The 6,099-nt window shown below is 40.1% G+C and overlaps 1 pseudogene; it reads left to right on the top strand.

Annotated features, from left to right (window-relative positions):
* The first annotated feature begins 678 nt into the window (after positions 1 to 678).
* Positions 679 to 4,886, top strand: LOC119577544 (annotated as a pseudogene).
* The last annotated feature ends 1,213 nt before the right edge of the window (positions 4,887 to 6,099 follow it).

Below are 6,099 nucleotides of genomic sequence, written 5' to 3'. Positions count from 1 at the left end.
GACAATAAGCAGAGGTTGTCCCGTGTGGAGGTGGACTGACCCCAAAACCGAGGGCCGCCCCCCAGAAGAGGATACTAAGACAAAAATGGTCGTCCTCTAACCCCGTTGCACTGATAGTTTTATTTGCTGTTCCCTCTGTCAGTATTCGACCATAATTTTGCCTAGTAACCACTCGTAAATAACCGTTGTCACTTGTAGTCAAGCGAGTCGTTTTTACTTACACTCATATCAATTGTAAAAAGGATTTTTCCATACACACGAAATGAATGACTCCTGGACACATTTTCTTAAGGTTGAACTCCAGGAAATGAAATATTGCTCACTTGAACTCACCCTTGCCCCTTCGAAGTCGAGTTCCTCCCGTGACCTTGAGCCGTTTGGCGATTGGCTACAGGCGGTAGCGTCAGCGTGTGCGTGCTATATAGAGCCAAGCCGCCGTTCGTTTTGGCCACGGTAGCCTGTGATTCCTCGCGGATATGAAGACCCTGGTGAGTGTTGCAAATTTCTTTCAGGCGAATCTCAGTGTAGCAATTCACAGCAGTTTATGCGAAATCAAATTTCATGAGTTGTGCAAACAATATAACATCAAGTTTAGTGTTGAAAGATAAATTCCGTAGATTGAATCTATTTTTCATTTTAGGAAATTGTGTACAGCTCTGCCTCCATGTGTTTAGACGTATGATTATCGTGAAACGACTTTCTTGCCGCCATTGCTTGTTGCCCGTCAGTGCGTTTGTCGCTTCGTGTAGCGGTGATCCTGAAGCTGATGCTGAGCCCAGTCGCTATGGAGGTGGCTTTTTGGAGGCCATGGACTCGTGTCCTAACAACCCGTGGTATAGGCATCTACGGATCGGACGTTGGAAGAGGGTGCTGAGCCTGTAGCTGAGGCTGACGCTGAACACGAGGCTGATCCTTCTCGCTTCGGATACGTGTATTGCAGCTATGGCACGTGTCTTCAGGCCCGTGTACAGCAGCTACGGTTACGGACGTTGGAAAGAGGAAGTGCTGAGCTGAGTCCTGTAGCTGAGGCTGAAGCTGATCCTTCCCGCTCGGAATCGGTATGGCAGCTATGGACACGGTCGCTTCAGGCCCGGTACAGCACCTACAGATACGGGTCGCTTTGGAAGAGGAGTGCTGAGGCTGAACCCGGATTCGGTTTCGGTCGTGGCTTCGGAGGCCACAGCAGCTTCGGAGGCTACATATGCTTGGAGACATGGCGGGGAGCTTTTGGAGGACATGGTCGTTTTCTATGGGCTGAAGAATTTTGATTCGATAAAGATGAATAAAACGAGCATTTTCATTTATATTTTTTCTTTTCACACTCACCATCGTATTACTGTAATGATATACACATATTAAAGTTTCCATACATATACACGTTAACATAAGTTATACGTTAGAGATGAAGAATCCTAACATCGGAAATCGTGATGCCTGTAACGAAAATTCTGTTTCTTTTTTTACTTTTATTCTAAACTGATAGAAACATGGAAGTTGTGCACACCTTTTTATCACTTGAAAAGGTATCGATTTAAGAAATTCAATAAAAATTCAAAGACCGCAAACATACGCAAAAATGCTACTAAATAGCTGGTCGCTAAAAAAGAAAAAAAGTGGATGTAACAGCATTAGTATGAAGGTAACAAAACAACAATACCAGTATTTCTTGCGCTGAAAAGGGAGGGAAAGTATTTTGTTCAGATTCCACTGCGAATCATTTGTATATATGCAACACTCATACACACGCATATCACAAACGCATTATGTATATATACACAAATACATATCATACATACTTTATATTTATGTATATATGTGGTGTATATATTACCCACATCTATATATAAACATATCTAAATACACACACACACCATATAATATATGTATGCATTATGTATGTATGTATGTATAATTGTGTAAATCTTCATTAGAGATGATATGTGGTTATAACATTGTGTATTTTTCTTTAAAGACATAATGCTGAAGTTATATGATAAATGTGAGAAGAATTCTGTAAAGAAAAGCAATCATACAACAATGCATTGCGCATATTTCTTTTTTGTTTGTTTTTGGTGGGTGACGCAGAGGGAAGCCATGCGTCGAGTGAGCAGACCTGGACCCAGCGTTAGAATGGTTTTCAGGATTTTGTAAACTATTATCATTTGATTTTGGTCAGTGAATTTCTAACCAGTGTATTAAAGGAAAAGGAATGTTTGTTAAATGAACTTAACATTGAAATAATTTACAGTGGACACAAGTAATGTGGCTGATGACGATCCTGGCTAGTTGTGATTTTTTCGCCCTTAGAAACCCGTAGTGTTACGAAGTGACGTTGCAAATAATGAGTAGATTGGTCTATAATTGATACAGGTGAAGAGATGAGTAGTAGAACCTGTATACAATGTGTACTTGTATTCTGAGGACAGAAGAAAAGTTTTGAAAATACAATCTAATTGATATATTACTATGATCTGTTATTGTGTGTATTTTTGAGATGATCTGAAGGAACTTATTTTGTTACTATCACTCAGTGATTATTATTTTTGGAACTATGAGAAACAATTCACTACTGTAAATGTAAAGTATGAAGTAAGAAATAAATATTATACATTGGTTGTTGTACTTAAAGAATTATGTTCTTTAACATACCCTATATATGGGATAATATCAGTGGTTATTTATGTGTTATTACATTTACATCTTAACATTCTATTCAGGTTGAAATAAATGATTACAAATGCTCGAGATGTTTTTTCTTAGCGACCAATATGTATATATTTATACAATTATATCCATACATATTATATATTATATACCCACATGCGTATATGCATACCTATACATACATAGATATGAATATATATATGTGTCGTTGTATGTGCATATATACATACCTATATATGTGGCTGAAACAAGGATATATATAATATACATATATATATAATATATATATATTATATATATATACATACATCATTGCATATATTATCACATATATACACATGTAGGTATGTGGTCTGTAGATCTACCTATTATCATATTTACATACATATCAGAATATGTATCTGTCCGTATACATATGGATAAATATGTACATATCTACATTTTATTTATATCTGTTTGATTCTATACATGCCACATACATATGAATATCTATATATATACCATACCCTTTCTCTACCTCATATTATGTATTAATGTAATACTATATATATACACCCAGATACACACCGCACACAAATATACATGTGTTGGTATGGTGATGTATGTATGACCGGCATGCAGTTGTCTGTGATGAGAGAGAAATGTGTATATGTGTGCGTGCGCGCGCGTGCGTGTATATATATATATATATATATATATATATATATATATATATATATATATATATGTGTGTGGGTGTGTATGTATACCACATGTAGTTGTTGGGTGCTTCGAGTGCAAGGAGTCCGGATCCTACCACCGACGGAGTCTAAGCTCCGAGCAGAGGCTGACAGCGAGCGGAAGCATACCCAAGTAGCCAAGGTTGACCTTTGATCGACTCTGACTCCGAACGGAGACGGCTTACTCTATACTGAGGTTACCGCGGGATCGGAGGAGGCTGATTCTAACGGAGGCTGACCCCAGGCGGGGAGCTGACCCCAAACCGAGGCCGACCTCTAGCATAGGAGCTGACAATAAGCAGAGTTGACCTCCGGGTAAGAGGAGGCTGACCCCAAATCGAGGCCGACCTCTAGCAGAGGAGGCTGCCAATAAGCAAGCAGGTCTGGTCCCCGGGGTGAGGTCTGACCCAAACCGAGGCCGATCCCGAGCAGAGGAACTAAGACAAAATGGTCGTCACTACGTTCACTGATAGTTTTTTTTCTGTTCTTCTATCAGTTTAGAACCATAAGTTTTGCCTATTCATCAACTCGTAAATAGACCGTTGTCTACTTTAAGTCAAGCGAGCGTGTAATTGACCAATCATATATTTCCATGTCCATACACAAGGAAATGGAATGACTCTGGACACATTTTCTTAAGGTTGTGACTCCAGGAAATGAAATATTGCTCACTTGGACTCAACCCTTGCCCTTCGAAGCATGAGTTTCCCATCCCGTGACCTTGAGCCGTGTTGCGATTGGCTACAGGCGGGAGCGTCCCAGCGTGTTTGCTTGCTATATAAGAGCCCACCGCCGTCGTTTGGCCAGGTCGCCTGTGATTCCCGACGGATCTGCGGACCCTGGTGAGTGTTGCATTTCTTTGAGCGAATCTCAGTGTAGCCGATTCACAGCAGTTTAATGCTGAATAAGTTCATGAGTTGTGCACCATATATAACATCAAAGTTTAGTGTTGAAAAGAAAGTCACAGTAAATTAAATCTTTTTCCCTTTATAGTGCATTTGTGGGAAGGACTACTAACCTCCAATGTGTTTAGACGTATAATTATCGTGAAACGACTTTTCTTGCAGGCCATCGCTTGTTGCCCTCGGGCGTTGTCGCTGTCAAGTGTCAGCCGGTGACCCTGAAGCTGATGCTGACCCAGTCCGCTATGGGGTGGCTTTGGAGGCCATACTCGTGTCCTACAGACCCGTGTTATAGCATCTTACGGATACGGACGTTGGAGGAGGAGTGCGAGCCTGTACTGATAGCTGAGGCTGAGCCCGAGGCTTGATCCTTCTCGCTTCGGATACGGGTATGGCAGCTATGGACACGTGTCCTTTTCAGCCCATGTACATCCGCTACGGATACGGTCCGCTGGAAGAGGAGTGCTTAGGCTGAGCCCTTGTAGCTGAGGCTGATCCTTCACGCTTCGGATACGGGTAATGGCAGCTTGGACACGTGTCCGTCAGGCACGTGTACAGCAGCTACGGATACGGTAGCTGGAAGAGGAGTGCTGAGGCTTGAGCCTGTTAGCTGAGCTGAGGCTGAACCCGATCTGATCCTTCCTCCGCTCGGATAGGGTATAGCAGCTATGGACACGGTCCTTCAGGCCCGTGTACAGCATCTACGATACGGTCGCTTGAAAGGAGTTGCTGAGGCTGCGCCCGGATTCACTTCGGTCGTGGCTTCGGGGCCCAGCACTCGGAGGCTACGAGGTTATGGAGGCTACGGCGGACATGGTCATTTCTATGGCTGATGGTTTGGTCGAGAAAGATGATAAAACTGAGCATTTCATGGATCATTTCTTTTTTCTTTACCACTCACCATTCTCATTACTGCATATGAGATACACATACAGTTCCATACATATACACATTTAACATAATTATACTTTAGGATCACAACATCGGAATCGTGATGCCTGTTAAATTTGAATTCAGATTTGGTGTTTCCTTTATTCTAAACTGAAAGAAATATAAAAAGAAATGTGCACACCTTTTTATGAAGTTGCAAAGGTATCGATTTACAATTCAAGAAATACTAAGACGCAAACCTACGCAAATTGATACATAAAAAAGCTGGTCGCTAAAAAATACCCCCCCACGCATCCCCCCAAATGAAGAGAACGGGAATGAGAAAGTAAATGATAAACACAGCATTAGTATGAAGGTACCAAAAAACAACAATAACAAAAGCCCGGGGGGTTTCATTGCGAATGAAAAGGAAAGTATTTTGTTCAAGACTCCCCTGAGAGCATGGTGTATATAGACCACTCATACCACATGCATATTATACACACGCATATATGTATATTTATACCATACATATCTACATACTTATTTGTGTGTATATATGTTGTGTATAATACACACACATCTATATAATAACATATCTAAAATCTAATACTACACACACACACACCACACACACACATATAATATATATATATATCTATATATATCTATATATATATATTAAATGTATATATGTAGGTATACATGTATATATTTTATACAAATATAATACAATCCATATTTATCTATGCCCCCAGACATACATGCGTATTGTGCATACATTACAATTATCTGTAATATATAATATGACTTATATATAATATGTTGTGGGCGTGTGTATGTGCATGTTTACATATGTACATACATATAAAGATATGTATATGTACATATACATATGGATTTATATATATATATACATATACATATATACATTTTTATTCATA

The sequence above is a fragment of the Penaeus monodon genome, chromosome 10 (genome assembly GCF_015228065.2).
Source record: "Penaeus monodon isolate SGIC_2016 chromosome 10, NSTDA_Pmon_1, whole genome shotgun sequence".
In the NCBI taxonomy this organism is placed as follows: Eukaryota; Metazoa; Arthropoda; class Malacostraca; order Decapoda; family Penaeidae; genus Penaeus; species Penaeus monodon.
This window is presented reverse-complemented; position numbering and strand designations above follow the sequence as displayed.